Source organism: Pongo pygmaeus, chromosome 4 (assembly GCF_028885625.2).
Source record: "Pongo pygmaeus isolate AG05252 chromosome 4, NHGRI_mPonPyg2-v2.0_pri, whole genome shotgun sequence".
Lineage (NCBI taxonomy): Eukaryota > Metazoa > Chordata > Mammalia > Primates > Hominidae > Pongo > Pongo pygmaeus.
Genome location: NC_072377.2, coordinates 32,397,594 through 32,419,497, shown reverse-complemented (window position 1 = coordinate 32,419,497; position 21,904 = coordinate 32,397,594). Strand labels below are relative to the sequence as shown.

The following is a 21,904-nucleotide window of genomic DNA, read 5'->3' as shown; positions in this document are numbered from 1 at the left end:
TGCCCCTGCCACATCTCCCATGTTCCTCCACTGTGAGAGCTGCTGGAACATTTGCCATTTCTGCCTGACTTTCTCCAAACCAGCCAAATCCAACAGGTCACAACCGGCCAGTAAGTAATCCTCAAGCCCGCATAGTGCAGCATCCAAAAGGCAGCCACTCTCCTTACCTTCCTCAGAGGCAACTCTAAAAGAAGGGAGATTCCCGTGGGTCCATGTATCTCAGAAGGCACTTGATGCTCCTCACACACAAATTCAAACATTGACGGCATGTCTCGTACCCTCCAGTTCCCTTCCCTTTCAAGTGGATCCAGCTCCATCTTTAAACAATTTCCCCAGCTTGCCTCAATTCTTCCCAGCGTCCACTCCATTCCCTGGGCCAGAGCCTGCTTCCACCTTGTGCCAAGCCTGGTTTCACTTATGTCAAAACAGCTTCCATCAAAATAGTGGGCTTCTTTTCTGAATTTACTTCACAGTTTTGAAACCAGCAGAGAAAAGATATTCAAGAAATCGCAAAAATGACTATCCCCATCAACATGTTCTGGATAAGGTCACGCACTGTTCTCCTGAATCTCTTCTCTACAGTGTACGGAGCATTTTTGAAGATCTGATTTTCTCTTTCTTTTCAGAGGCTCTGTGGCAGGCAGGCTGGTGGGGCCGGCAAGTCCCCTAATCTACGATGGCTCATGCAGACTGGCTTGCTAAGTTCTGTGACCTTCCTCCCCAAGCAAAGGATACTCCTTAGAAGCCAAGTTTGTTGGATATTTTCCCTGTTGTTCATCTGTCTTCACAATTCTTTCGAATTTTTTCCTCTTGGTTTATAGGACTTTGATTACAAGAAAACTAAATGAACAGAACCCTGGCCTAGAAAAACGGATAAGCCATGTCTTTAAAAGTTGCTCTGTCAACATCTGTAAGTCTTGGATTCTGATCAGTGCACTCTTCATGGGTCTGTTGACAACTGGAACTGTGATGGGTTCAATCTCTCTGCGACCCCTGGTTCTCAGTTATATTCAGACAGGAAAATGCAGAGGCATTTGAATTTATCTACTGGGATTTAATTTAAAAATAATGGTAAGTGAAGCATTAAGGAAACCCTAAATTGTTGGATGCACAAACACAAATGTTGAGAATGCAAAGCTTGCTTTTAATGGTATGTTTATTTTAGAAGTTCCAAAAACTAACGTGGGTTTTATAAAAGACATAGGGGGAGGTACAATATTAACTATAGTACCTATAGTCTGTGTACTGTGTTAACTGCATACACACATCAGCTCAGTTCAATCTAAAACAACCCTACCAAGGTAGAGTTCATAATGGGTCTTTTAAAGGTAAGAAAACTGAGGTTTAAAGAGATTAACTTGCCCAAGGTCAGAAAGCTGAAAACAGTAGAGCTGGGATTCAACTCTGCCTCTGTCTGATTCCCAAAAAAAACCCCTTACCATGACCTTGGGATTCCCTGTGGCAAAGTCCCATCCTAATGCTGCTCATCATGACCAGGTTTGGATAAGGAAAAGGGCTGCAGCTTCAAACAACCCAAGGAGGACTTGCCCCACTTTAAACTTGATAAAGGATTGCATTTTAAGGGTTTTGGTTGGTGTTTTGTTTTGTTTTGTTTTTTGGAGACGGAGTTCCACTCTTGCCTAGGCTGGAGTGCAATGGTGCAATCCAGGCTCACAGCAACCTCTGCCTCTTGGGTTCAAGTGATTCTCCTGCCTCAGTCTCCCGAGTAGCTGGGATTATAGGTGTGTGTGCCACCACGCCTGGCTAATTTTTTGTGTTTTTTAGTAGAGATGGGGTTTCGCCATGTTGGTCAGGCTGGTCTTGAACTCCTGACCTCAGGTGATCCACCTGCCCTGGCTTCCCAAAGTGCTGGGATTACAGGCGTGAGCCACTGCACCCGGCTGAAGTTTCCATTTTTAAAGCAGCTCCAGAAAGCAGTTTCTTGTAAAACCCCAGCTCTTAGAGCCAGCAACCTTTGATATGCAAATACAGGCCATTAGAAACTGGGTCCACCCAAACATCCCGATTCTCACTGTTGTCTTCTTGCCCTTGCCCCACATGTGCCTGGCAACATATCCCCACGTGTGTAGAACATCATGGTGCCCTGTATTTGCATATTAAAAGGCTAGGGTGGGAGGGCCAGTGTTTTTGCAGGTTACATGAATGACATGTCTGGTCAAACCAATCCCCTGTGCCCTATGCAAATCAGACACTGCCTCCTCCAGCCTCTACATATACCTGGCTGGTTTCCACCCCACTTGGGGGTCTCCTCTTTTGGCTTTGGAGCCCTCCTCCGTCTCTGTATGGGAGAGCCTCTTCCTTCTGCCTTCTCTTTTCTTTCTTGCTTATTAAACTCTCTACCACTCCTTAAAACCACTCCACGTGTGTCCGTGTCGTTTTATCTAATTTGACTGGAAAGGAAGAACCTGGTGTTGCTCCACTCATCGGAGCCGTATCAGTATTAGGTTGGTGCCATTAAAATGGCAAGAAACCGGCCGGGCGCGGTGGCTCATTCCTGTAATCCCAGCACTTTGGGAAGCGGAGGTGGGCGGATCACGAGGTCAGGAGATCGAGACCATCCTGGCTAACACTGTAGGGTGTAAACCCTGTCTCTAGTAAAAACACAAAAAAATTAGCCGGGCGTGGTGGCGGGTGCCTGTAGTCCCAGCTCCTCGGGAGGGTGAAGCAGGAGAATGGCTTGAACCCGGGAGGCGGAGCTTGCAGTGAGCCGAGATCGTGCCACTGCACTCCAGCCTGGGCCACAGAGCAAGACTCCGCCTCAAAAAAAAAAAAAAAAGGCAAAAACCGCAATTAGTTTTGTACCAACCAAATATTTCCCAAAAAGGAGATGGCGGGAAATAACAGTCGTCAAAACAGGCTGGTCAGGAATGGACAGGACTCAGCTAATCTGGATGTAAAAGAAGTTGGTGGAGGCATATTTGGGAAGCCGGGTTGGATGAAAGGCATCCACAAAGATTTCTGTTCAATCTGTGGGCCCCTTCCGATTGGGACTCTCTGTCCCTAATACCTGAAGAGCTTTATCCAAATTCATCTGAATATTAACTATCTGGTGCAAGATTATCCTTTGTTCAGGTCTCAGCACTGCCATTTGGGCCCTTGGACAAGCCATGTATCTTCAGAGATGAGTCCCTCAGGCTCATCTACCTGCAGGAGGCTTCAATTGGGATAATGGACTCAGATGGTGGGATTCCCACCTGCCACACAGTAAATACCAATTACCGTTAGTTCCTTTCTCGGTCAGAAATGTTCTGAGTAATCAGAGGTCAACTAGTTAAACTTGTCTGCTGTGACTGTCCAGGCTGGAAGCCCTGAAAAGTGAACTCACACAGGGTGATGGGTCCAAACACGTTCTGTGGTAGGAGTGGGACAAAAGGAACTGTAGCCATGTCTGGAAAAAAATGATCTCTGGAAAAATCAAGTTCACATGAACAGGCAGAGAGTCAGAAATGGACTCTAAAACTCGAGGGCTGGAAAGCTGGGGCAAATGTACCTTAGAGGCAGAGCCCCTGCTGGCCTCTTGAGGCAAAGACGTATTGTGAGGGCTGGGTGGGCCTAAGTCATAGCACTGAGAACGATGGGGGTGTGTGTGGGCATGCCTGGGTGCTGGGCATTGGGGGACTGAGCTAGTGTAGACCCTAAGCACAGAGTGGGGCTAACTGCAAGCCACGCTCTTCTGCCAGAGAGAGATGAGACAGATGTTTTTCAAAATACAGACCAATGTTGGACTCTTGTTTTGCTTCCCGGTCCATCAGCTAGAGTCTGACTCTCAACTCCCAGGGCAACTGAACGCCTCCTGACCTGACCTGAACTCCGAGGATGATCCCAGAGGTCCTGGAATTGCCCCAAGACTCAAGGTGGAGCCTGGGAGGCTGCCCATCCCAGCGAGGCTGAGGGATCAGCTGACCCCTGAATATTCTGTAAAACACGCAGGCTAGGCTGCTCCCACGGACACAAGCAACTACCACGAATAAATCAGATGCATGGTGTGTGCGCACAGCCCCCCCCTCGCCCCCCCCACCTCTCCCAGCACCTACCCTGTTCTGGCCTACCGGTCAGAACAGCTGCTTTCTTATCTTCCCTCCATTTGTCACAAATATTTGGGCAAAAGCCCTTCCTTTTGGCTCATCTGCCTCCTTTAAAAGGAAAAAAATCAAGTTTTTCCCTTTCCTGAGGCAGGAGTTTCAAAAGCTCGGCTGTGGTAATATTAAATGTTTAAACATATTACAATGCCATTAGTCAGTCAACATTGTGATGGTTTTTAAATGTCAAGAGAAGGTCTCTGCAGACATAAAACTCCAGCTCTGGGAGAAAATGCCCACAGCATGAATAGCTGGGGCCTCTGCTCTTGTCTGGCCTGACTTCAGAGGTACGAGCAGGTATGGGTTTTTGAGCCACAAACATGTTTTAGAGTACTAGGAACTCACTTCATTACCAAGTGTTCTCAGCAGGAAATAGCAGGCAGACGGCACACACTAGACTTGGAACCCTCCTATTTAGAGAAAACGGAAAGCATCCAAAAGCAAAATCAAAGCCAGGGCCTGCGTGGAAAAACAAACACCGAGAAAAATTATTTCTTGAACTTCACACCAGGAAGAGTGTGATCTGGAAGAATCTGGAAGGGGACAGAATCAAAAGCATTTGAACAGAGGAGTTCCTCAAATCTCTGGGTGGGGTAGGGAGGAAACCTTGATAAGCGAGTTTTCCCTTGTGGCACTGTTCCCTTGAGACTCACAAATACTCTTCACAGATACAGGGGCATCCCAACTTGTTCTAGCTCCCCAGGCTGGGGTGCAAACCACACTCCCTTTCCATGCAGATTGGAGCTTTATGCGGGTGGCAGCAGTCCCAGTTCAGGACTTGAGATACACAATTCACCAGATGCTTAACAGGCTCAAAATAGGTTCCAGGGGAGGCCCAGGACACTGCACTGCCAAGGGCAGAGCACCACTCAACCACGGGGTTCTTGCTGTTGTTAACACTTCACACCCTGACTCTCTGCAGACATTTCCTCTTAAGAGACTCGTTGCAACCCTCTGAGACAAGCTCTTCAGGCCTGCTGAGAGTGTCAGGTGATATTTCTTTATTTTCCCTTCCTGTCCAACTTCCCCAAAGGATTTACGTATTGGCACCACCTGTTCTCAAAAGGGACGGCCTCCAGGTACTTTGGCTTTGAGCAAAAGGAGAGGAGTTAAAGGAAAGACTGCTAAAAGTCAGAAATGACTTAAAGGAAAGAGAAGTTAAGATACACAAGCCGATCTGTGGAAAATGTCAACACTATTTCTTAAGAGAAGAGCTGAAAAAGGGGGTTCTTTAAATCATCAGGCACAAAGTTTATAAGGTCCAATTTCATTGGGAACATCTTCAAAAAACAAATGTGTGACTAAGTCTAAAGGACCCTTACAAGGCCCTTTCATATGGCTGAAGTTCCAAATCAGAGACTATTGATACCCTGTCTAAAGAAAATTTGTTTTTAAAATTTAGATGACCCAATTCTCTCTGTACCTGGAGCCAGCGTGGTGGATAGAAGGTGAGAGGGAAAGGGTAAAAAAAGCAACTGAGACTAGGCTTGGTGGTTCATGCCTGTAATCCCAGAATCTGGGAGGCCAAGGTGGGCACAGCCTGGCCAACATAGTGAAACCTCGTCTCTACTAAAAATACAAAAATTAGCCGGGCGTGGTGGTGGATGCCTATAATCCCAGCTAGTTAGGAGGCTGAGGCAGGAGAATCCCTTGAAACCGGAGGCAGAGACTGCAGTGAGCCGAGATTGCGCCACCACACTCCAGCCTGGGTGACAGAGCAAGACACCGTCTCAAAAACAAACAAACAAACAAAACAAAGCAACTGAAAGGAAGAACAAATAAGAAAAGTGAGCTTCCTTATGCCATTCTTTTCTTAAATCTCGATAGGATCAATGAATGAAGCTGTATCGTATTTTATTTTTTGAGACAGGATTTCATTCTGTTGCCCAGGTTGGAGTGTATGGTGTGATCACAGCTCACTGCAGCCTCGACCTCCTAAGCTCAAGGGATCCTCTCACTTCAGCTTCCCTAGTAGCTGCTGAGACTACAGGTACACACCATCACGCCTAGCTAATTTTTTTTTTTGGTAGAGATGGAGTTTCGCCATGTTTCTCCAGCAGACCTCAAACTCCTGGTCTCAAAGTGAACTGCCAGCCTCGGCCTCCCAAAGCGCTGGGATTACAGGCAAAGGAGCTGTATTTTAAATGCCCTGCCTCAGATTTCAAGGCAATGTAGACATCCCTCAGACAACACAAAATCCAGCCGTAGATCTTTTCCCTGCTTTGTGGGACATGAAGGCTGAATAAAGAAAACACATAACTCCCCCAGCCTGCATCCCCAAAAGGGGAATTCCTGATGAGGCAGTCAATAGCAGACCCAGAAGGGGGTCAGTCTTGTGCTGAGGAGCAGATTTTCTCTGAAAAATTAAAGTGATGTTATAAAGAGAATATGGTTCAAAAATTGAGTGATGGCATTGGACTCAGTGCTGGTACAAAGCAATGAATAAGTCAGTCGGTCCCTACACCCTCATAGAGTTCACAGTCAATGTGTAATTCATTAAAAGAATTATACAAATTTGTTAATGAAATTATACTTTATATAAAATATTACATAGCATAAAATATTAAATAGAACGTACAAAATATATAATATAAATTTACATTACATAAATTAAAAAAACAACACTAATTATATGAAGAATGCTTCAACAGAAGCACGGGTTACCTCAGAAGCTTATAAAAGGGGGACTGGCTTGCTTTGGGGGTAGATGTGGATAGCGAGGTTTTCCTTAGGAAGTGGCAGTGGTTCGTGGTCCAGCAGGAGTTAGCTAAGCTGGGAGGAAGTGAAGGCACAGGATCTGGGTGGAGGAGAGAGGAGAGTGGGCTAGGACTATGAATTCTAACTCTGCCTCCAACTGGAAATGGAGGAGTAGAAAGCATCTAGGTTGGCCGGGCGCGGTGGCTCATGCCTGTAATCCCAGCATTTTGGAAGGCCGACGCGGCGGACAACCTGAGGTCAGGAGTTCGAGACCAGCCTGACCAACTGTGTCTACTAAAAATACAAAATTAGCCGGGCGTGGTGTAATCCTGTAATCCCAGCTACTCAGGAGGCTGAGGCAGAAGAATCTTCTTGAACCCAGTGGGTGGGAGTTGTGGTGAGCCGAGATCGCGCCATTGCACTCTAGCCTGGGCAACAAGAGTGAAACTTCGTTAAAAAGAAAGAAGGAAGGAAGGAAAGGAAGGAAAGAAAAGAAAGCAAGCAAGCATCTAGGTTGAACAGCATCCCTCCCAAAATTCCTGTCCACCTGGAACCTCAGAATGTGACCTTATTTGGAAACAGGGTCTTTGCAGATATAATTAGTTAAGGATCAAGATGAGATCATCCTGGATTAGGGCAGCCCCTAAATCCAATGAGTGTGTCTTGATAAGAGATAGAGAAGGACACGCAGAGATAGAAAAAGGTGATGTGAAGATGGAGGTAGAGACTGAGGGATGTGTCTATAAGCCGAGAAATGCCAGAAATGCCTCCAACCACTACAAACTGAGAGAGAGGTATGGCCAAGTGGATTTCTCCCTCAAAGCCTCCAGAAGGAACCAACCTTGCTGACCACTTGACTTCAGACTTCAAGTCTCTAGAACTGTCAGAGAATACTTTGTATTGTTTTAAGCCATCCAATTTGTGGTGGTTTGCTATGGCCATCCTAGAAAAGTAACAGACTTCTTCCCCCGCTTTAGATTTTTCCAAGCTTTATTGACTCTTGAACTTTCACAACAGGCCAGGTGCAGTGGCTCATGCCTGTAATCTCAGCACTTTGAGAGGTCGAGGTGGGAAGATCTCCTGAGGTCAGGAGTTCGTCGCCAACATGGTGAAACCCTGTCTCTACTAAAAAACACAAAAATAAGCTGGGAGTGGTGGTGCATGCCTGTAATCCCAGGTACTTGGGAGGCTGAGGCAGGAGAACCACTTGAACCCGGGAGAAGGAGGTTGCAGTGAGCTGAGATCATGCCACTGCACTCCAGCCTGGACAACAGAGTGAGACTCTGTCTCAAAAACAAACAGACTTTTCACAATAAGCAGTCTTGTACAACCCTAAGACCTGTTAAAAATAACATATTGCATGATTATATAACAAAGTCATTTTAAGTAAATATATTATTTTAGATACTCTATTAAAGTGCTTTGCCGGGCGCAGTGGCTCATGCCTGTAATCCCAGCACTTCGGGAGGCCGAGGAAGGTAGATCACGAGGTCAGGAGTTCAAGACCAGCCTGGCCAGTATGGTGAAACCTTGTTGTTACTAAAAATACAAAAATTAGCCGGGCATGGTGGCACGCGCTTGTAGTCCCAGCTACTCGGGAGGCTAAGGCAGAAGAATCTCTTGAACCTAGGAGGCGGAGGTTGCAGAGAGCCGAGATCATGCCACTGCACTCCAGCCTGGGTGACAGAGCGAGACTCCATCTCAATCAATCGATCAATCAATCAATCAAGTGCTTTAAAGGCTGGGTAGCTCACACCTGTAATCCCAGCATTTTGGGAGGCCAAAGCAGGAGGATTGCTTGAGGTCAGGAGTTTGAGAAGAGGCTGGGCTACAAAATGAGACCACCATTTATACAAAAGATACTATTTAGGCCGGGCGCGGTGGCTCACGCCTGTAATCCCAGCACTTTGGGAGGCCCAGACGGGCGGATCACGGGGTCAAGAGATCAAGACCATCCTGGCTAACACGGTGAAACCCCGTCTCTACTAAAAATACAAAAAATTAGCCGGGCGTAGTGGCGGGCTCCTGTAGTCCCAGCTACTCGGGAGGCTGAGGCAGAAGAATGGCGTGAATCCGGGAGGCAGAGCTTGCAGTGAGCCGAGATCGCGCCACTGCACTCCAGCCTGGGCGACAGAGCCAGACTCTGTCTCAAAAAACAACAAACAAACAAACAAAAAAACAAAAAATAAAATAAAAAGATATTTAAAAAATTAGCTGGGTGCTGTGGCATCCACCTGTAGCACCAGCTACTTGGAAGGCTGAGGTGGGAGGACTGCTTGGAGCCTAGGAGGTCGAGGCTGCCATGAGCTGTGATCGCACCACTGCTCTCCAGCCTGGGTGAGACAGCAAGAGCCTATGATGGGGGCGGGGTGGAGTACTTTAAAACTTGTCTTTAAAACTAATAATAAATAAAATGCAATACAGTCCTTAAAAATATCAAGATAAGCCAGGTGCGGTGGCTCACACCTGTAATCCCGGCACTTTGGAGAGGCTAAGGCAGGTGGATCACTTGAGGTCAGGAGTTTGAGACCAGCCTGGCCAACATGATGAAACCCCATCTCTACTAAAAATACAAAAATTAGATGGGTGCGGTGGTGGGCGCCTGTAATCCCAGCTACTCAGGAGGCTGAGACAGGAGAATCACTTGAACCCAGGAGGCAGAGGTTGCAGTGAGCTTAGACTGCACCACTGCACTCCAGCCTGGACAAAAGAGCGAGACTCTGTCTCAAAAAAAAACAAAAAGCAAACAAAAATATCAAGATTATTTCCTCTATTTCACAAATGGTGCCTGCCATTTCATTTGCTTCAGATTAATACATAAGACCAAAGATGAGTTACTAAAATGCAAATATATATCACTTAAACATATTAAATGTGTACATTTTTAAAATTCTGAGAAAAATTACCTATGTGTTATGACATGAATAATACGGAAGCCCTGCTGCTTTAATTCTCGGACATTTGTAAATTATGCATTTAAATGGTATAAAATTTCCGGGTTTGTTTTTAAAATTATGATGTTTGGTGTCTAGGTGGCAAGATGAAAGAGATTTCCAGCTGTGACTTGTAATCACACCTCCTCAATGTATATATTGCAAGGATGAACAGCCTTTACCTCAACAAACAGCAGTTACATTGGACAGAACAACAAGAGATTGCTCCTGTATAAACATTCTGATCGGATGACTCCAACTTGAAGGTCTGGTGGAAGTCATCTTGAGGAGAACACAGAGAATCATCATTGTTATGCTCATTAATTTGAATCATCAGTGTCCATGAAGTCTTTTGTCCTAACCAATGGTTCTCTTATGGGAATAATAAACCAAGATGTTATCATACCAAGTTGGAGAAACCACTTAAGGCCATATAATGGGCAACCCCCTGGTCTCCAGAGGCTAGAGTTGATCACCTGAGGGATGAACTGGATATCTGGGTCATAACATCCACTGTTCTCCCACTTAGTACCAGCTTCGGATTCTCAAACCTTTCTATTTCAGAGGGAAAATGTTTAAGCAATTATTTTCTGATTTTCGGTAATGCGTGTGAAGTTGACTCGTTCATGTATGAATGTTACCCTGGTCAGCCCCGTAACACCCCAGGCACAGGTCTGTGATGTGCAACCTCCTGCCCGAGGGTGGGATCTTGTGCTAGATTAAATTCCTAGAGCTTGAACCACTGTGTGAGTGGCGATGTCCTCCTGGGGCAAGGAGCCAACAGGCATTAAGTGTACTATCATTTCAGCTGGTCTCCTCACTAAACACATTGCAGAGATTATTTTTTAAAAAGGTAAACAGAGCCAGGCATGGTGACTCATGCCCGTCGTTCCAACTACTCAGGAGGCTGAGGTGGAAGGAACCCCTGAGCCCAGGAGTTCCAGGCTGGTAAAGATCATCTTGAGAACATAGAGAATCAGAACTGTTTTGCTCCTCATTAATTTGACTCATCAGTGTCCCTTATACCTTTTGTCTTAACCAGTGATCTCCTATAGGTACAGTAAACCAAGATGTTACAGGAGGAGTTCGAGGCTACAGTGAGGTATGATCGTGTCACTGCACTTTAGCCTGGGTGACAGAGAAAGACCCCATCTCTAAAAAAAGAAATAAAAATAAAAGGCAAACAAACCTAATGGAGATGTCAAAGTCATCTATCCATGCTTCACACAGGTTGCTTAAAGGAACCTAAGCTTCGGAAGGAAATCAGTTTCCTCTTTGTCCCTTTTTTTTTTTTTTTTTGAGAGGGAGTCTTGCTCTGTCGCCCAGGCTGGAGTGCAGTGGCACAATCTCGGCTCACTGCCACCTCCACCTCCCTGGTTCAAGCAATTCTTCTGCCTCAGCCTCCCAAGTAGCTGGGACTACAGGCGTATGCCACCACACCCGGCTAATTTTTGTATTTTTATTTTATTTATTTATTTATTTATTATTATTTTCTTTTTTTGAGACAGAGTCTCACTCTGTCACCCAGGCTGGAGTGCAGTGGTGAGATCTCGGCTCACTGCAAGCTCCGTCTCCCAGGTTCATGCCATTCTCCTGCCTCGGCCTCCCAAGTAGCTGGGACTACAGGCGCCTGCCACCACATCCAGCTAAATTATTTGTATTTTTAGTAGAGATGGGGGTTTCACCATGTTAGCCAGGATGGTCTTGATCTCCTGACCTCGTGATCTGCCCGCCTCGGCCTCCCAAAGTGCTGGGATTACAGGCGTGAGCCACTGCGCCCGGCCCTTTTGTATTTTTAGTAGAGACGGGGTTTCACCATATTGGCCATGCTGGTCTTGAACTCCTGACCTCGTGATCTGCCCACCTTGGCCTCCCAAAGTGCTGGGATTACAGGTGTGAGCCACTACACCCGGCCATGTCTTTATATCCTATGAAAGTCACTATTGGGAATAGTGTCACCATCATAATCTGACCACTATAAGACTGTGCAGTATATGAGGCAGATGTGATCATCACCAGTGTTTGATAAAACTCAGGAGTGAAGATGAAGAAGCTTCACTGAGCCTATCCAGACTTCTGGCACAGGGCTCCTTCCTCCCCTCGTGGAGAGGGACAAGAGACAGTGAAGCTGCTATTTTAGGAACTAGCTGGCCTCTGGCCAGGAAGATCTTCCAGATTTCTCCTGTGACACAAGAAGGGCATGGTGTTCACTGGGGAGTGGGCTGGGCTGGACCCAGCAGCATATCAGACAGAAGGCAGGTTTGGAAGCTTGGCAAACCTGGGTCTGAATCCATGTCTTGTCCCTTACCAGTGGAGTGACCTTAAGCAAATTATGTATTTTCTTCTTTTATGGTGTATGATTCATCGCATGTTATTTCTTTCCCCAGCTTTATTAAGGGATAATTTATAAAATGTATTTTTTTAATTAAAAATTTTCTTTTTCTTTTTTTTTTTTGAGACGGAGTCTTGCTCTGTTGCCCAGGCTGGAGTGCACTGGCACGATCTCGGCTCACTGCAACCTCCGCCTCCCGGGTTCAAGCGATTCTCCTGCCTCAGCCTCCTGAGTAGCTGGGATTACAGGCGCGCACCACCACACTCAGCTAATTTTGGTATTTTTAGTAGAGACAGGGTTTCACCATGTTGGTCAGGCTGGTCTCGAACTCCTGACCTCATGATCCACCCATCTCGGCCTCCCAAAGTGCTGGGATTACAGCCGTGAGCCAACGCATCCGGCCTCGTTTTATAAATAGAGATGAGGTCTCAATATATTGGCCCGGTTGGTCTTGAATTCTTGGCCTCAAACAATCCTCCTGCCTCTGCCTACCAAAGTGCTAGGATTACAGGCATGAGCCCCTAAGCCTGGCAAAGGGATAATTGATAAAGATTGTATAAGTTACAGTGTACAATGTGATGTTTTGATACATGTAAACACTGTGAGATGATTAAATCAAGCTAATTAACACATTCATCACCTCGCATACTTCTAATTTTTTTTAGAGAGAACATTTCAGACCTATTTTAATTTTCAAGCATACAATACATTCTTAGCTATAGTCATCATGCTGTACTAACAATCTCCAGAACTTAATCATCCTAACTGAAACTTTGTACTTTCTGACCAACATCTCCCCATGCCCCTCCACTCCCCATCCAGGCCCTGGCAACCTCCACTCTCCTCTCTGCTTCTATGAGTTTAACTTTTTTAGATTCCACATGTAAGTGTGCTTGTGTCGTATTTGCCTTTCTGTGTCTGGCTTATTTCACTTAGCATCATGTCATCTAGGTTCGTCTATGTTACAAATGGCAGGATTTCCTTCTTTTTAAAGGCTGAGTAGATATTATTCCATTGTGCATATATATTGCATTTTATATGGACACGTAGGTCAATTCCACATCTTGGCTATTGTGAATGCTGCTGCAATGAACGTGGGAATGCGGATATCTCTTCTACACATTGATTTTACTTCCAATTTGTTGGATTACAATTGTTTTAGTAGTCTCCTATTCTTTGTATTTCTGTGATATCTGGTGTAATATCTCCTCTTTCATTATAATTTTGAGTCTCCTCTCAATGTTTAGGTAGCCTAGCTAAACTTTATCTTTTCAAAAAAAAAATAACTCTTAGTTTCATTGATCTTTTCTGTTGTTTTTCTATTGTTTTACTTCTATTGTTTTTCACCCAACATTGGTGCGCCGAAACATATAAAGCAAATATTAACGGAACGGAAGAAAGAAATATGCAGCAATATAGTAGGAGACTTCAATACCCCACTTTGAACAATGGATAGATCATTCTGACAAAATCAATAAGGAAACAGTGGACTTGAACAGTACTATAGAGCAATGGATCTAACAGACAAATATCTAGAACATTCCATCCAACAGCAGCAGAATACAGTTTTTTCATGTGCACATGGGACATTCTCCAGGATAGATATGTTGTTAAGACAAAGGAAGTCTTAACAATTTATGAAGACTGAAGTCACATCAAGTATCTTTTCCAACCACAATGGCATAAAACTACAAATAATAGGAAGAAAATGGAAAAACTCACAAATATGTGGAAATTAATACATTCCTGAACAATCAATGGGTCAAAGAATCAAAAGGGAAATTTTAAAAATATCTTGAGAAAAATGAAAATGGAAACCCAACATAACCAAACTTAGACACAGCAAAAGCAGTTCTAAGAGGCAAGTTTATAGCAATAAATGCCTACATTAAGAAAAAATAAAGATTGCAAATAACCTAACTTTTGATCTGAAAGAACTAGAGGAAAAAAAAAAAAAAAGAACAGAGCCCAAAGTTAGCAGAAGGAAGAAAATCATAAAGATCAGGGAAAGATAAATGAGAGACTAGGAAACAACACAAAGGGCCGGGCACAGTGGCTGACGCCTGTAATCCCAGCACTTTGGGAGGCCGAGGCGGGGCAGATCACCTGAGGTCGGGAGTTCAAGACCAGCCTGGCCAACATGGTAAAACCCCGTCTCTACTAAAAATACAAAAATTAGCTGGGCGTGGTGGCGCATGCCTGTAATCCCAGCTACCCAGGAGGCTGAGGCAGGAGAATTGCTGGAATCTGGGAGGCAGAGGATGCAGTGAGCCGAGATCATGCCACTGCACTCCAACCTGGGAGACAGAGCGAGACTTTGTCTCAAAAACAAACAAACAAACAAACAAAAACCCATAAAAGATAGAGGCCAACCACCATCCTTCTTTTCTTGCCAACCTTCTAATCTAGCATTCTAGAGGGTCACATGTGAATCATCCCAATGTCAGCGCATAGGCTCAGCTAGAAAGAAGCCTGTTTCAAAAAAGAAAGAAGACAGGGAAAGTTTTCAGAAACATCTGTATCCCACTCTTGGCTCCTTGGTCCATTTCTTCCCAGCTCCTAGAGACAGGTCCTCTCTAGAAGTTCCACAGGGCACAGGGCTTGGGGATCCTCCAGTGCTCAACCCTGGCGGGCATATGATTACACTCAATTTGGCACTTGAGATAAAACTTTCTCAAATTGTTCCCTAGTGGTTGTGTTTTTTTTTTTTGAGACGGAGTCTCTCTCTGTCGCCCAGGCTGGAGTGCAATGGCGCGATCTCGGCTCACTGCAACCTTCGCCTCCCGGGTTTCAAGCAGTTCTCCTGCCTCAGCTTCCCGAGTAGCTGGGATTACAGGCATGCACCACCACGCCCGGCTAATTTTGTTTTTCTTTGTATTTTCAGTAGAGACGGGGTTTCACACCATGTTAGCCAAGATGGTCTCGATCTCCTGACCTCATGATCCGCCCGCCTCGGTCTCCCAAAGTGCTGGGATTACAGGTGTGAGCCACTGCGCCCGGCCCCTCTTAGTGGTTTTTATGGGAACATAACGTCAAACAAGACTGTGTCCACCTTGAAGAGGGTTCATGGTCCTTTTGTAACCTTATGTCCCTGACTCTTCCAAAGCCAACAGTCACAATGCATTTAATAATATAATTAAATCTTTTACCATCTGCACTGAGCAGTAATGAGGAATGGTAGAAAAATGCAGGGTATCAACCACAACAACAAACTGGCAATGCTATTCAAACCATAAGAAAATTTTACAAAAACACATTTAGACATGGAGACACATTTTCTAAATATGAATCACTGTGAGGAAAGCAGTTTAAAAATAATAATAGCTTCTATAATATATGAGTGTTAACCATGGTTTATGTACTATGGCAAGAACGTTGAGGAAATCATGCAATCATGCAATTTGTAAATACATTCTTGTAAAAAACAAAAAACAAAACTCATGTGGTGGAGAAGCAGACTGAGTAAAATGTCCAAGTCACTCCTTCACACCACTCACAAAACCATTCCTGTCACTTTTTTTTTTTTTTTTTTTTTTTTTTTTTTTTTTTTTAAGAGACAGGGACAGTGTCTCACTCTGTTGCCCAGGCTGGAAGGCAGTGGCACGATCATATCACACTATAACCTTGAACTGAACTCAAGTGATCCTTCTGTCTCCGCCTCCAGAACAGCTAGGACTATAACCTAGAGACACCATGCCTGGCTAATTAAAAACAAATTTTTTTAGCCAGGTGCGATGGCTCACACCTGTAATCCCAGCACTTTGGGAGGCCGAGGTGGGCGGATGATGAGGTCAAGAGATCGAGACCACCCTGGCCAACGTGGTGAAACCCGTCTCTACTAAAAATACATATGTGTATGGTGGCACGTGCCTGTAGTCCCAGCTACTCGGGAGGCTGAGGCAGAATTGCTTGAACCTGGGAGGCGGAGGTTGCAGTGAGCTGAGATTGTGCCACTGCACTCCAGCCTGGCAACAGACTGAGACTCTGTCTCAAAAAAAAAAAAAAAAAAAAATTTTTTTTTTTTTTAAGGGACAGGGTCTTGCTATGTTGCCCAGGCTGATCTTGAACTCCTGGGCTCAAGCAATCCTCCCATCTTGGTCTCCTAAAGTGTTGGGATTACAAGTGAGCGCCACCATGCCAGGTCTCAACTTCTATTTTTTTGTGATGTATTAGCACACATCGGTTTAGTTTATCTTTTCCTTTATGACTTCCTGCACTGATAGTCTTACTTCAGGAGGCTTAGCCACTCTAGATAATAAAAATATTCATTTCCTTCTAATATTTTCACAGATTGTATGTTTAGCTATTTTTATCTCATCTGGAATTTTGTGTGTAGGATTTAACTTTATACTTTTTTCCCAAAGTTTTAGGCAATTATTTCAATACAATTTACTAAACAGACTGTCTTTTATCTTCTGCTTTTGAAATACTTCCTTTCCATATATAAAATTTCCTGTCCCATATGGGCCAATTTGGGATTCCCTATTCTGTTCCACTGATCTGTGTGTCAGTTCCTATGCCACACTCTTTTAATTACTAGAACTTTAAAGTACAGTTTGCTGTCTGGTGAGGACCCCTCTTTATTCTTCTTTTTCTTTTTGAGATGGAGTCTCACTCTGTCTTGCCCATGCTGGAGTGCAGTGGCACGATAGTGACTCACTGCAGCCTCTGCCTCCCAGGTTCAAGCGATTCTCCTGTCTCAGCCTACCAAGTAGCTGGGACTACAGGTGTGCACCACCACACCTGGCTAATTTTGTATTTTAGTAGAGATGGGGTTTCACCATGTTGGCCAGGCTGGTCTCTTAACTCCTGACCTCAGGTGATCCACCTGCCTCGGCCTCCCAAAGTGCTGGGATTACAGGCATGAGCCACTGTGCCTGGGCTAGTCTTCTTATTTTTCAAATATTTCTTATTCACTCACTTTCCCCTCTTTTATATGAATTTTAGTTGATCTGTTCAAGTTCCAAATAAATTCTTTTCAGATTTGATGGAAACTGTATTTATTTATAGATAGGAAAGGAAGACAGTAGAATCTGGTGTCCTTAAAAGAATGTCTGCAGGTTCCATTTATTAGTTACAGGAACTATGGTTGTAGATACATAATCTGAGCTACTGTTCTTTACTTAAGAATGCAATAAGTTAAGGTTGGCCTCATTAATAAGCAAAGAAATAATTCACTTAGCCAGCCCTAGTGGTCAGTTTTGAATCTTAAAGTACATCTTTATGCTGTAATCAGCATCCCAAAAGTTTTCAATTGAGGTTCTGAAATCCAAGATTTTCTTCTAATGTTACTTTTACCAGATCATAAATCAAAGGGATACAGAGATTACAAATTCAGACATTCCCATCACATAATTATTTCAAATCACTGTCTGCTATGATATCCCTTTCTCCACTCTAACCTGCATTTCAGAATGCAGTGTTTATGATCTATCTCTTGGCATGGATATCTCAAAATTATGACCACAGACAGTGGAACAAGTCCAACTTTAAACTGAAAACAGTACTTAAAAAGAGTTTAATTCTGGCATCCCTATTTATGTAATAATTACAATTTAATAAAGACATAAAATAGTGACAGATTTCCTTTAGAGATACTGACCAGATCTTTCTTTAAATAGAACTAAACCGAAAAAGGTTTAAACTTGTTTCAAAGTGTAATGAGAGAAATAAGATCTGTATTCAAAATAGACAAAAATCTAAGACAAAAACAAAAAATAGACAAAAATCTAGTGCTGACGCTTGCGGGCAAAGAAAAAGAAAACATACATCCTCTTTTTCAAATACTTTACTTTTCATACTTTTTTTCCAAAGCTTTAGGAGATGACAATCTAGCATGACTGGAATGCAGTGATCACATACAAGAGCAAAAGTTTCTTTGTCCAATTCACCATATTTTTCTGAGAGAAAGGGCACAAAACCTCTCTTTCATGAGATGCTACACGAACTTCTACCTGATGTAACGGCACGTTCTAAGAGCAAACAGATAAACCAACTGTGGCACGTATATACAAAGGAATACTATTCAGCAATTAAAAGGAATGGATTACTGAAACATGAAACAACATGGATGACTCAATCCATTATGCTAAGTGAAAGAAGATTCAAATGGCTACAAACTGTATGATTCTGCTGTGGACTCAATGTTTATGTCTCCCCAAATTCTTATGTTGAAACTTAATCCCCAATGTGATGGTATTAAGAGGTCGAGCCTTTGAGAGGTCATTAGGCCATGAGGTTAGAGAACCTCGTGAATGAGAGTAGAACCCTTACATAAGAAGCCTGAAGGCCAGGTACAGTGGCTCAACCCTGTAGATCCAGTATTCTGAGAGGCTGAGGCAGGAGGATCACTGGAACCCAGGAGTTTGAGTTCATTCTGGGCAACAAAGTGAGACCCTGTTTCTTAAAAAAATTTAAAAATTAGTTGGGTGTGGTGCTGTACACGTGTAATCCCGGCTACCAGGGAGGCTGTGGGTGGGAGGATCACTTGAGCACGGGAGGTTGAGACTGCAGTGAGCTGTGATGGCGCCACTGCTCTCTAGTTTGGGAGACAGAGTGAGACTGGATCTCAAAAAAAGAAAAGAAAGAACAAGCCTGAGGGAGCTTATCTGCCCCTTCCACCATGTGCAGGTGCAGCAAGAAGGTGCCATCTATGAGGAACAGGGCCCACACCAGACACTGAATCTGCCGGTGCCTTGATCTTGGACTCCCCAGCCTCCAGAACTGTGAGCAATAAATTTCTGTTGTTTAGCCAGAGACTGGGGATTAGGAAAAAGATGACTATGGGGGATACTTTCAAGGGTGAGGAAATGGTTCTCTGTCTTGAGTGTGGTGGTAATTCACAAGACTTGTGTTTGCCAGAATTTATAGACTGGTACAACTAGAGAGGTCTTCCTTTAGCTTCTTACTTTAGTATAATATCTCAATTTTGTACTGTGGGTGTAACTCCATTTAATTTCTTCTGGAATTGGGGAAAATTTATTATGCTGAAGAGTAAACAAATTATATCTCAATAAACCTGACTTAATAATAATAAAAAATACTCAACTCGAAATGCAAACCAATCCTCACTCTGTCTTCCCATACCATCTTCTATCCAACAAGAGCATGTCAGTTATTTGCTTAGGAATGAGGATCCACTTAATGAAAATAAAGTATATAAAACCCAGCCTTCCTCATTGGTTAGAGCTTTTCATTTTTCCAGCAATCTACAACTCACCTTCTCAGTCCTTCCACAGGGCCATGGGGAGATTCTCTCAAGCAAACCAAGTTAACAGCATAGAATGCTAGTGCCAGGATCATGGCCCCAGGCTCGTGGATCAGAATCTGATCCCACAGGATATTCTGAACAAGTCCACATAGTTTCAGGCACAACCTATGGGGTCTCATAGATGGTCAACTTAAGTTCATGACAGAGCCAGCTACAAAGGCACTGCAATCTTTGACTGCATTAAGAGAAGTCAACTGTCCACATCACCGGAGGAGGTAATAAGCCTCTTCTGGATAAGACTGCATATAGAGAATCTGATGCAGTTCTGGCATTAAAATTTAAAAACGGCAGCCAGGCATGGTGGCTCATGCCTGTAATCCCAGCACTTTGGGAGGCCAAGGTGGGAGGATCACAAGGTCAGGAGTTTGAGACCAGCCTGGTCAACATGGTGAAACCCCATCTCTACAAAAAATACCAAAAAAAACCAAAAAAAAATTAGCCAGTGTGGTAGCACATGCCCGTAATCCCAGCTACTTGGGAGGCTGAGACAGGATAATTGCTTGAACCTGGGAGGCAGAGGTTGCCGTGAGCTGAGATCACACCACCACACTCCAGCCTGAGCAACAGAGCAAGACTCCATCTTGGAAAAAAAAAAAGCTAAAAATGGCAATGCTATCTTATGATGAGCAGCTGAAGAGACTAAGGTGCTTACCCCAAAGAAGACAATCTGGGTGGAGAGTGGGGTATGGGATAGGATATAATGGTTTCATACAAAAAATATATGAACAAGAAGAATGGGGTAGACCACTTCAGGGTGCCACAGATAACAGAACTAGTACCAATGAGAAAAAGATTAAAGGGCAGAAGATATTTGGCTTCATGAAACAAAAACTTTTAAACACCTAGGGCTGTCCCTTGATGGAATAGCTGCCTTCTGAGGCAGGGAGGCCACCAGGAATGGTGCAGTCAGGGTTTCTGACTTGGCTGGTGGAGGGGGCACTGAGTGAAAGGACTAACAGGAAGAGAAATGACTGGACAGGCACAGTGGCTCATGCCTGTAATTCCGGCACTTAGGGAGGCCGAGGCGGGTGGATCACAAGGTCAAGAGATCAAGATCATCCTGGCCAACATGGTGAAACCCCATCTCCACTAAAAACACAAAAATTAGCTGGGTGTGGTGGTGCACGCCTGTGGTCCCAGCTACGAGGGAGGCCGAGGCAGGAGAATTGCTTGAACATGGGAGGCGGACGTTGCAGTGAGCTGAGATCGGCCACTGGACTCCAGCCTGGCAACAGAGCGAGAGGAGAGAGCGGGGAGGGGAGAGGGAAGAGAAGAAGAGAAGAAGAGGAGGAGAGAAGAGAAGAGAGGAGAGAGGGGAGAGGAGGGGAGGAGGAGAGGAGGAGGAGAGGAGGGGAGAGGAGAGGAGGAGGAGAGGAGGGGAGAGGAGAGGAGGAGGAGAGGAGGGGAGGAGGAGAGGAGGAGGAGAGGAGGGGAGGAGGAGAGGAGGAGGAGAGGAGGGGAGGAGGAGAGGAGGAGGAGAGGAGGAGGAGAGGAGGAGGAGAGGAGGAGGAGAGGAGGGGGGAGGAGAGGAGGAGGAGAGGAGGGGAGGAGGAGAGGAGGAGGAGAGGAGGAGGAGAGGAGGGGGGAGGAGAGGAGGAGGAGAGGAGGAGGAGAGGAGGAGGAGAGGAGGAGGAGAGGAGAGGAGAGGAGAGAGGAGGAGAGGAGAGAGGAGGAGAGGAGAGGAGAGGAGAGAAGAGGAGAGGAGAGGAGAGGAGAGAAGAGGAGAGGAGAGAAGAGGAGAGGAGAGGAGAGGAGAGAAGAGAAGAGGAGAGAGAAATGACCAACAGTGAGCCAATTACACTGAGCTTGGTGGTCTATCAGCTGTGCCAAGCCTGAGAGGGTGAGCATCTGGGACAGGCACAGAAGGAAAGCGAGGGCAGGAAAGAGAAAGATGTGGACCCAAGAAAAGATGGCAGATAAAGATGAGATACATCTCTCCAACTCATTTTGCCCACATGGTGGGGAAGATGAACAGTTTTGTGGCTATCTAGCACCTATCTAATCACCCTTTGGAGTTGGGGGAAGTGCCTGTTCTAAGAGAGCTGATAGAGAAGAGATGTCTATTCTCTCTTCCCACTCCCAGGCATGAGTAACAGGCATACGATCTAGATTTGGCCCCCTGGGAGACCTTGCCTGGCATTCTGGATTATAAGGGAGGGACATGAAGACACAGACACGGGACAGATGAAGACTGGTACAGGAGTCTAGTAATGGTGGTAGTGTCCTAAGCAGATGGCTCCTGTGCCATGATCTTGGACTCGCCCTTGGCCACCTAGTCCCCCTTGGTTTTTGCCCATTCTCTTAAGCCCAGACCTTCACACTTCCGTTGATATCTGTGAGCTTCCCAAAATTCTGTCACTAAATTTCTTTTCTGCTTAAATGAGCCAGAATTGTTTTCTGTTGCGTATCTCGAACTCCAGTTGTTAGAATTGCATGAATTTGGGGAAATGGGGATTGAAGTGCTATTTCACATTGTCCTTGGGTCACACATGAGGATGAAGTTCTTAGAAAGTTGCATACTTCCTAACTTTGGTTGCACGTGAAGAACTTTAAAAAAAAAAAATGAGATTCT

General features: G+C 44.8%; 1 protein-coding gene across 3 annotated transcripts in view; it reads right to left on the bottom strand.

Annotated features, from left to right (window-relative positions):
* Positions 1-21,904, bottom strand: part of PDZD2 (PDZ domain containing 2) — a 468,182-nt gene that overhangs the window by 138,709 nt on the left and 307,569 nt on the right. The window lies entirely within an intron of this gene.